Genomic DNA, 11980 nt, shown 5'->3' on the forward strand with positions numbered 1-11980 from the left:
ATTTAGTCAGTCATTTTGAAAAAAGATTAGTATTTGTCATGCATTCAAAATAGTTTAAAAAATATTTTTTTCTCAAATTAATTCAAATGGGTCCTAAATCATTTTGGAAAATTAAAATGTTTGGTAACTATTCAAAATTCACTTCGAGAAATATTAGTGTTTTTATTTTAAACATTGGAGGCAAAAGGAGAACAAAACAAAGAAGCTTATGGATGAAAGGAATGTTTCTTAGCTTAATTTTAAAAAATTAAAAATAAAAAACTAAGGTCCTATTTTGTAATTATGGTCCAAAAAGGCGTGGAAATCCCACAGCTGTCATTTTAATTTCCAATATATATATATGTCACGCAAATCATAAATTTTTTAATTATGAAAACTATATATAGTATACCAGAGCGATTGTCATGTTATTATATGAACATAATGTTTCTTATGTTATATTACTGACTCATGATAGGTAAAAGTGTTACCATTCTTAACTAAATTCTAAATTTCAAAAATTACTTTTAGTTTTCAAAACTTTGCTTAGTTATATTAGTGAAAGTATAGATAACAAAGCAAAAAAATTAGACATTAAAATAGTATTTATAGACTTAATTTTTTAAAAATTAAAAACAAAAAACTAAGATCCTGTTTGATAACCATGCTTTTGGTTTTTGAAGATTAAGTCTATATACACTACTTTCACCTCCAAATTTCTTCATTTGTTATCTACTTTTTTACTAATAGTTTAAAAAATCAAGCAAAATTTTAAAAACTAAAAAAAGTAGCTTTTAAAAAATTATTTTTGTTTTTAAAATTTGACCAAGAATTCAACCTGTCTCTTATACACATCTAGATGTGTATAAGAGACAGACTATATATAGTTTTCATAATTAAAAAATTTATGATTTGCGTGACATATATATATATTGGAAATTAAAATGACAGCTGTAGGATTTGAACCCACGCCCTTTCGGACCAGAGCCTAAATCTGGCGCCTTAGACCACTCGGCCAAACTGTCTTATGTACAGAAAGTCTAGAGTTGTAAATTATAATTCATGCAAAATATTAGAAAAATAAAAATGGACTAATAGGACGTTTGAATTGACTAGAGATAAAAGTGTTTAATTGAATTAAAGATGTAAACATGCTTACTATTATTTTATTAGTACAATTAATAAATACATATTTATTGTTTTTTTTATTGTACAATTAATAAATATTTATAATTGGTATGTGTAAACTTATGTGTATCAAAATGAGTTTAGTTCAACTGACATAGTGTTTATACTGTTTATACTATCGACTTTAAGGTTTGAGGTTCGTTTCTTTATTCTACAAAAAGAAAAAAATAATAGAAAATAGGATCTTTATCATAGATAAAGTTAAAATTTAAATTCTATGATTTCCTATTATTTTATAAAATTCTCTTAAATATTTCCTATCTAAATACTATTTATGAGAATTTTATTAAAGTTTAAGGACTAAATTTTTACTTTTAAAATTATAGATATAGAAGCTCATCTCCCTGTCTACTTTTTCGATTTTACCCTCTCAAATCCAAATGTTTCAATCGAATGGGTATTATCACCCACAATTTTAGCAAAATCTAGTTTGAACAATATATATATACTGTCTCTTAAGTTGAACTTGAAATCTTTGAATTTTGGTCATTTGTCTAAAGAACGCTTAGGGGGTGTTTGTTTCAATGGTTGGAATTGGATGGGTTATGCATCATAAGCTCAATCCTTGTTTGGAGCATGGATTTAGGAAGTTTTGGCTTCCTATATAATTTTTCTATGGGTTCGAATAATAACCCATAGGTTACCCAGTCAGTCAACCTTCGGACACCACCTTTGATGACCATCGTCGACCAACTCCGACTGCCACCCTCCAATAACCGTCATCGGCCCACTCCGGCCTCCACCATTTGGCGATCGTTGCTAGCTAACCTCCAACCACCACCTCGACGACCATTGTCGACCAACTCCGACCACCATCAACCAATCTCTGGCAATCCCCTTTCCTCCCACACTGGTGAATTTCCAACCACCAACTCCATCGGCCAACCTCCGATTGCCATCTTTGGCGACCACAACCAGTCATGGAAAACATTAATAAAAACACTCTTAATATATAACAAACTAAACAAATTTGTATATAAAAACATTTTAAAGAAAGAATTGCAATACATGTGAAAGAATTGCAATACATGTGTATTTTTTTATTTTAATGAGTTTTTAACAAAAGTGTTTAAATAAAAATGAATTTTTGAAAGATATTTTTTCTAAATCATTCCAAACATACTATTAGACTGCATTTATATAGGTATATTTATTTAGCCTATGTGTAGAAAACCCTAATTTAATTTAATAACATTTTCATTTTTTTCGTTGGTCAATTTAATAGCTCGAAGACTTAGAATTAATTTCTAAATGTAAAAGTTTAAAATGTTTAAAATGTTTAAAATAACTTAGCGACCAAATAAAAACAAAAACTCAAAATCTATGATTTTTTTATTCTTTAAATGTAATTTGATAAAAAAAAAAATATATATAGTTTTCAATAATTGAATTTAATATTCAAGTAACAGTTTATTTCTATTTTAAGTTAGCATATTATGGTAAAAAAATGATAATTTTTAAATTAGATAAAGTAACAAACGTCTATAAAATTTTATTCCAAAATCTAGTAAAATTAAAATATCAAATTATTAAAACAATAGATTAAATAAAATTATAATTTTAGTTAAAACCTCTATTTCATTTTTTTAAAAAAAAAAATGGTTTATTTTAAACTTAACTACATTAAATAATTAAGATGATGAATTTAAATTAATCTAAAATCTAACCAGTGATTAAATACAAGAAAATATTTCACAAACTAAAGATTTATAAATCTGCATTTTATTCCCAGGTTATTTAAGCCTGCACTGTCACACCCCGCCCCAGACTACCCTCTGAGCCTGGGAAAGAGCGTGATTGCAACAGTTATCAACCCTTTCGTTGACACTTACTGCCTAATAACTCTTGCGGAAATAACTCTGATACCAATGTACAAATTGAACAATCAACTGATTAAGGAGACCCATTTTATTACAACAATGTAACGTTTATACAACTCCAAGACTTAACTACAAAGTTTACAACAACAACTGTAAAACCCTCCGGAAGTGTAACTGTGGCACGTGGCAGACCTTGACCTTAGCAGCACCCTGGAACTCCTCACCTTTCGCTACCTAGGAGGGGTAAAACATAAAATATGGAAAATATGAGCTATAAAGCCCAGTGAGTGGTGCCTTTAGATAAACAAATAACTTTGTCAACAGAAATATACTTTTGGAAAAGCAATGCATAGTCAACAAGAACATTACCACAAGTTCAATATTATTTTCCAACCAAACCGCTGAACAATCCCCAGCTCGACCTCTGGTTAAAAAAATCAATCCTGAACTTGACCACTGGTTATCACATAATAAAAACATCCCCAGTACTTTCACACGTATACTAAGACAACAACAATTCCTATGGAAACTTTCCATGTACCCTATTATCCAGCCAATGTGCACATCGACTATTTTCCTGCTAGCTATGCTTAGGTGACTTGACTATATTTCCTGCCAGTCATCACCGACTATCATTTCTCGCCGACCGAAGCCGACTATATTTTCCCGCAAAGTACCCTTTTCAAGCATGCTAACTATATATCCCGAGTACAATTTCAGTTTCCAAAACAAACATACAAGCCATATCTCAACAAACATAGTAATTAGATAAACATATATCCTTGATCATGCCAATTTAACATTATTCCCTATATATATTTATCTATATATAGAAATTATATCAACAATACAACACACAATAACCACTCACCTTAGTTGGTTAGGAACTTTCCTTTCCGAAGTTTCTTAGGTTTCCTTGGTTCCCTTTTGAACCCTAAATTCCAGATTCAATTATCTGTTTATATTACTCATAGGTCCAGAACTTATTTTAAGATACTTCCTTCTGCAAACATGTTCTAAAATGTCTCAGGAAGCTTACCATAAAATCTTAGCTCATAACTCTTCGTGGTTTAGCCAAAATCTTCAAAATATCAATACTGGCCCAGCTTACCCGACAGCCTGACCCTTCTGTCTTTTTCTCAGCTTCCAACCCGATTCCTTGGAGCTTCTTCTCCAGTAACCCCACCATGAAAACTAGACTCTTTTAACTTTCATATGACTTTAAAATTACATCAAACGTACGAGTATTTTGGGAGAACTTCTCGTTCCAAATTGATGTTACTTCCTGTCTTTTCTACCCGACAGCATCTCTCCTCTTGGAACTTCTTGACCAATGCATGGTATTGCTACCAACGCATGGTCTTCTCCTACTTAGTCCTCACACACTCTTCTTTATGTCCTTTGAAGAGAATTTGAGTTCTCATCTGAAGTCCTTGGCCCTATTTATAGGCGTCTAAACATTCTCCAAATTCGACACCTCCTACTTGGCTGCATGTCCAAGTGTTTCTCCCTCATACTACCAACACATCTTTTCGATCAACGCAATTTAAGTGTCTTTCTCCTATGTAGCCAACGCATGAGCTTCAAATTGCATGTCCTCTGATGCAACCACCTCAAATGCTTAAGGCTTAAGGCTTCCTCTCAAAAAGACACATGGTTTGATGATGTTTTTTTAGGTGATCTCATCCTTTATATGCGTCCAACTCTTGGATGTTCAACGCATAGTCCACTACTCAACGCCTAGCAACCCAACTTAGCCATCGCAAGAGCCAGCCATCACCAACGCATAGGATGGCCACTCATCCTCGATGCATGGCTCACTAGGTATCACCACACGGCTTGCTCGGCATGGGCGCATGGCAGGTCGCTCGACGCATTGATGCTCGACAGGGCACTCGACGCATGGCTGGGTGTTTAATGCATGGCCGCTCGATGCATGGGCAGGGGCGCTTGGTTGGGCGCTGTGCATCGACGCATGCTACCCTTCCAATGCATGTCTTGCCCGCGTCCTCGCCTACCCTTGTGTCATCCAACCTTCCAACACATCACTTCAACTTTCCTTCCTTCAACCGCATGGACGCGTACCACCCTTCCAACGCATCCAATGCATCCATCATATAGATTTATACTTAGCCAATTTTCCAAGTTTTCCCCAAAAGTCAAGCTTCCAAATTCACACTTTTTCTTCTCCCTTTACCCAAGTAATCTCTCCAAGGTATTATGGCTAACAGATAGCAATACCTAGTCTAACACTTAGCCAATTTTTCATCAATTAAAGTTTAACTCAAAACTACTCAAGGAAAATCTATTCAATATTCAGAAATTTCCTTCTCTTCAATATAGGATTTAACTTTCACTTAGTTAATTTCCTTAACCACCTGCTTAAGTAGGGAAAATGGAAATCGGGTTTTACATGCACAAACCAGACTTCCAAAACCTGCAATCCAAACACAATTTTTTAACCCAAAATACCTAAATCTCCCAGCCTAATCCCCAGGTTTAACATTCCCAAGGTTAAGATTCCAAACTTATGCGTCAAACATCCCATAAAAGTAATAACTTTAAGATTTCTCAAAAAAAAAAAAAAAAAAAGAAAAAAAAGAAAGAAAGAAAGAAAGAAAGAAAAAGAAAAAGAACAATCTTTATAGTACTTGTTTGCTACCAGTCGCATGGCCACTTTTGAGAGGTTTAAAATGTTAAGTTTCATTAACACCTTTCTTATGGGTAATTTTGGACTTAAAAGACTAAAAACGAAAATAACACTGAAACTAAAATCGAAACACATATAGTCTATCCAAGCTTGGATGCATAGGAGGTCGATCCAAGTTGTCCAAATTAAACCTAAAGAAGATCTAGGAAAGAGGCAATTAGGCCAAAAATCTAAACTGTCTTATGACCAAAAATCTAGAGTTATAAAGTATAACATTCAAAATATTAGCAAAATAAAAATGGACTTACTGATTGAAAATCAAGTCATTATCTGCCAACAAAATAGCATAATGCTACAAGATCCACCATAGATAACATAATCATATATTAAACATATCTAAAGTTTTAATTTAATTGAATTAAAGAAGTAAACATACTGATTATTATTTTTGGTAGTACAATTAATAAATAAATATACGCATAGATAAGACAGTATTATCATTTCAAAGATTTTTCCCCGGTCCTCACTCCTATATTAAACCACTTTCTATCATGTTCATATTAAGAGAGTAATTTGAGCTCTTATATAAAGACTGAAATTAAAATTAATGATAAGGTTTTGAAAAATTATTTCAAATGGTAAAATTGTGAAAATATTTACAAGATATAGCAAAATTTTAGAATTATTAATTAAAGACGTTGATAGACACTGATAGAACTATCAATGTCTATCAGTATGTATCATTGATAGTTTTAAAATTTTGCTATATTTTGTAAATATTTTGGTTCATTTTTCTATATTTAAAAACAGTCCTAAGGTTTTTATATTCAAGTGTTGTAAGATTAAATAGTCAATATGTATCAAAATGAGCTTAACTCAACAATAATTGACATGCATTACCCTCTTTTGAAAACAGAAGTTTGATTCTCTATCTGTACAAAAAAAAAAAAAAAAAAATAATTAAGTAGGAGATTGTGCTCTTTAGAATATTACATTTAGGGGTGGATCCAAGAAGGACTCAGGGGCACGCGTCATCCCTCAGATTTTGTACATTTTAAGGGCACAAGAAATAGTATTGCCCCTTTATTTTACGTTCGAAACTCCCCAATTTTGAATGTTCTAAACTTCCATTTTTTTCAATGAAATAAACCCTTGAACTTTAATGACATCCAATAGATTATTGAGTTCTAGATTTTGTTTTAATATGTTAGGCATATATATACATTTTTTAAAAAATAATTTTTATATTAGAGAAAATTTATTTTATCACTAGTTGAATACAAAAGTTTTAATATTGTATCCAATAAATAAAATGATATCAAACAAGTTGAAAGTTTATGGGACACTAAATTAAAATTCATATATAATGGAACACTTAATTTTTAAAAATTATGAATGTGCCTCTATTTCATACCGAAATTTGGGAACTCATTACATATATTTTAAAGTTTATAGATCATATACATACAAATCTAAAATTGAAAGAATTAAACTTATTATTTAATCTTATTCGAATTGTGACCCGTGACATATATTTCTTGATTTGTTGTAAATTATATTACAAACTAAGTGAATAAGGATTAATTGACATTAATACGTAATCACATTGAATTATTAATTTATAATCGGATCTTTTTAAAACACATAAGATAAATAATAATAATAATAATAATAATAATAATAATAATAATAATAAGTTAGAAAGTTGGCTATTGGGACACGCTATTTCTTCACTATACATGTCAATCAATTTTTTTTTAAAAAAATAATATTTATTATTATATTTATATTGCAAAACTATTACATGTATGACATAAATACTTTATCTATCAAAAAATTAAATTTAAAATATTATTCTTATAATTTAGAGAAAGTTAAAATATAATTTTTGTGGTTCATAATTAAAATTTAGTTTCTATAATTTTATAAAATTCTCATAAACATTTCTTAAAATAGAGATTTTAAATATAATTTTTAAAATTATAGAGACTAAATTATAATTTTCTGATAAATTTAAACCGGATAGAGAGCTAGAAAGAAAGAGAACAACTTTCCACTATTTTGACTGAAAAAGTAATATGAAACAATACCCAATGGGTCCACTTGGAGAAGAGATTATATTTCCACTATTTTGACTGAAAAAGTAAGCAATATGAAATAATACCCAATGGGTCCACTTGGAGCATTAAAATGAAGTTCATCTTTTACATAAAAGTAATAACTTTTAGATTTCTCGCAAAAAAACAAAACAATCTTTATAGACTAAATCAAAGTTCGAAATATCGATGTCGATGGAAATATCGAAGTTCGATTTTATGAAAATATCGATGGAAGTTTTAGAAAACTTTATGAAATTTGATGAAAATTGTTATAATTAGTTAATGAAATGTTGAGTGTGGTTGAATTAGACTATAATTGACCATTTTTAATCATCGTTTCCATCAAATAAGACAACATTTAGATGTATATTGTAAAATCTTTGTGTAACTGCCGATGCGTGAATGAAAATTTAAGAATGAAAAGATAATTAAAAAATAATATCAAATATATTAATTACAAAATTAAAGGACATGAAATATTTATATATAAAATTGTTAGGGTGTTTGTTATTGCAATATGATTGACTTATTTATTACAGGCGGAACTTGAACAACAGTTTCTGTAACATGTCTCACAACATGTTATGACTCTTTCAATGGCATATGTAACGTGAAACGCATTAGATTCTCCAAAAGATTTTTTCTTTATCTGTCAGCAGAATTTTCTAGATTTTGCTATCTACTGTATTTTTTTTCATGCAGAGTTTATTTATTCTATCCAAAAAGATATTCTTAAGACTATCTAAATATAGTGTTTTGTTCAATTTTAGGGTTGGCCGTTGAAAAACACTTGAAAGTACTTTTATTGCTTTCAAATCTAGAACTATTATTGCTAGTTTTGTATGGTTTGATGTGGTTTGTTGAATGATTTCAGGAAACTGAACATTAGGAGCAAATTGAGCAAAAATGATCAAAACCTGGTGCAAAAGTCCAGATTTGAGTATCTAAGAGTCAATTATGGAATTAGAAAGGAAGCTAAGGGCCAAAATTGAAGAAAAGAGGCAGAATTTAGAAGGAAAATCGGGGGGCCAGCGTTAGCTTACGTTGCAATGCTGCCTCCCCAACGTTGTAGACCTGAGAGCATGAAACAGGGCATCATCGTAATGCTGTCTTGAAGCGTTGCGACGCTACGGATGGCATGCGCGAAAGACCGAACATCAGCGTTGCAATGCTGCGATAACTTTATTTATGGAACAGTGCATCGTCAGACAGAGATATCGAGTGGGAGGACGAAAAGAGAGCTTTTTGGAGGAGAAATTTGCAGTGTTTTGGACATAACTCGACCCAAGGCAGAGAGCATCAATCTGAATGTGAATCCTTGTTAGAGATCAACCCAAAATTCATTGGCAAAAGTCGAGAAGATCATGATTGAGATCCGGTATGGTGAAGGAAGATTGTTACTTTAAGACTTTATTTCATTATTTCTCCATGATGAATTCTTTTTGTCTAGGGATTGTTAATTGTGGAATCATGTGTAGTTAAACTTTAAATTCTAGGATGTTGTTAGATTTTTGGGTTGTTTCAATGGATTCTTGACATTGTGATTGATTAGTTTTTTATTAAGTTTCTAAATTATTTGTTCTTAATGCTTTTGGTTAACTGACCATTAATTAATTGATCTAGGGCTAATTATTCTACTTGAGGAAGAATTTAATTTGCTGGACCTAAATAATTTAGATTGTTATTTGAAATTGCATGAGAATGATTCAAGAATAATAAGAGGTGTAAATAAAGTGCTTTAAGGCGAAACTAGTTTAAGCAATAGAAGAGATTTGATTTGATAAACTAGGATTGGAAATGGAATGAGCTCGAGAAAGGATTTCTTGAATTTAAAACTTCTAGCCTCAACCTATCGTTATTAATTAATTGCATGTTAAGATCCATTGTATACCCTTAATGAAACAATACCCTGGACTTGTTCTCTTCTAATTTGCCTTTTGCGCTTATTAGTTACTTCCATTTAATTATTACTTAAAAATCATCTTTCAGTAGCTTAAATAAAATTGATGAAGAACTACAATAGCTAACCCTAGGATAAGTTATTCATGTTGGTCTTTGAGGACAATACCTGATTTTAATTGGGATTTTATTACTTCGATACATATTCTTGTGTTTCATCCATCAAGATTTTGGTGCCGTTGTCGAGGACTGATTGTAATAATTTTTCGAAGCTTAATTTTGCTTGGCCTCGACATCCACCAACCCATGCTTCACTAGGCCTATTTCTTATAGGCATGACTAGTCATTTAGTCGAACTATAACGAAAGGGAGTCCCAGGTTACAAAGTTTAGCTCGACTCTGACTTCCTAAGTTTAATCTAGAAGAGGATCAGGAAAAACCCTAGGTTTACGATATACAAATACATCATTATATCTATACATAAGGTAAGTTTATCTTCTTCTCTAAAAGCTTGCATTGACCATTTGCTAAAAATTGACTTAAGCATCGGAGTTTTTGTGGCAAGCACCTCACCAATGTGCTATTTTGATTGGTTTGTAAAGTAATCACTTATCTCAAATTATAAATTTACCCTTAGTTGCATATGAAGCTCAAGTGAATTTCTTTGACTAAATTTTGTCATTCACAATCTTACCCTTTGAAAAAAAAAATTAAAAAAAAGGGAAAAATTACACTTATCCAAAATGTTCCATTTCCTTTTTGTGCCTGTGCAAGAGTTTCCTCTTTAAAAATTAAGGAGAAGCTTTGTCTGTTTGCAATGTATTCATAGACTAAAAGTTTGCTTCTCTTTCAACATAATATGGACTAAGAGTTGTAAAAACGAGTCTAGTTTAATTGGAATAGAGTTTGTATTATTGATCTTATTATTAGAGGTTTGATTTCCTTACTCTACATATTAGAAAAAAAGAAAAATCCTAAGAATTAGGACTTGATTCTTATGTTGACTATCAATTCCATAATTATAGCCCTCCCTCCAACAAAACAAAAAATTTAAGCCCGTTTGATAACCATTTGGTTTTTTAAAATTAAGATTATTTTCTCTAAATTTCTTATTATAATTTGCATCTTCTAAAGAGTTGAATTCTTAGTCAAACTTCAAAAGACAAAAACAAGTTTTTAAAAACTATTTCATTTAATTTTTAAAACTTGACTTGATTTTTTTAAAACATTGGCAAAACAAATAGATAATAAAGCAAGAAATTTAGAGGTGAGAGAGATGTTTATAATCTTAGTTTTAAAAACTAAAAACAAAAAACCAAATGATTATCAAACAAAGCCTTTAACACTTTTGAAAAAGAGAAAGTTTAATTAACAAACTTTGTTTTCGAGATGGTATTCTGTTGCATACAGAAGTTTTGCATTAATTTTTGTGTAGGAAGAATTTGTGGAGAGATGAGGAAGTAAAAGAAATAACGTTTTCTTGAAAAGATCGTGTTAACGAAGAAGAATGTTTTTTTTTTTTTAAATTTTTGAAAGATGGAAGGTAGATTATTAAATTAAAACAAGATTCATAGTTGATAAGCATTTTCTATAATTTAACCCCATTTTTAACTTTCAATCTCATAATTATTAGATTTAAGATGATAATATGAATTTCATTACTGTTATTTTTCTCTTTTCACATGTGTTTCAAAATAGTTGAATTACTTTACCAATTTTTGTTTAGTAAGATATATGAGAAATTTAGATAATGACTGTATATCAATTACATTGACTATAACTATTATCTCTCTTTTAGATGACCTATTTGTTCCTCACGAATTAATATTTTCTTTTATTAGAAAAAGAAATCACTTAAACTCAAATTAAATTATCAATAACTAAGGCTCTATGGATATTACTTCCACTTCCAAATTTCTTTCTTTGTTGTTACTTTTCACCCATGGTTTAAAAAACCAAGTCAAATTTTGAGAACTAAAAAAATAGCTTTCATTTTTTTTTTTGGGGGGGGGAATTTGGCTAAGAAGTCAACTGTTGTACAAAGATGCAAATCATGGTAAAAAATGTGAATGACAAAGGCTTAATTTTCAAAAACAAAATTATTACCAAACGACCTAAATATTATCCAATGAAAGGATGTTTAACAAGAAGAATATTTGAAAAGTCATAAATGAAATGATAAAGCATGATTTGTCCTTCAAAATTTCATACAATAATCAAACTTCACTAAATAAAAGAGAGACTAAATTTCATTCATGAGATTGACTCTATATTACATCAGCAACTATAAAGTGCTATTTTACATTAAAATGATTATATAGACAAAGTTAAATGTTACTTTTAAA

General features: G+C 30.4%; 1 non-coding gene across 1 annotated transcript; it reads right to left on the bottom strand.

Annotated features, from left to right (window-relative positions):
• Positions 1-924: 924 nt before the first annotated feature.
• Positions 925-1004, bottom strand: TRNAL-UAG. Its single transcript has one exon. It is a non-coding gene; the product is annotated as a tRNA-Leu (tRNA).
• Positions 1005-11980: the final 10976 nt, after the last annotated feature.

The sequence above is a fragment of the Benincasa hispida genome, chromosome 5, assembly GCF_009727055.1.
Source record: "Benincasa hispida cultivar B227 chromosome 5, ASM972705v1, whole genome shotgun sequence".
NCBI lineage: Eukaryota > Viridiplantae > Streptophyta > Magnoliopsida > Cucurbitales > Cucurbitaceae > Benincasa > Benincasa hispida.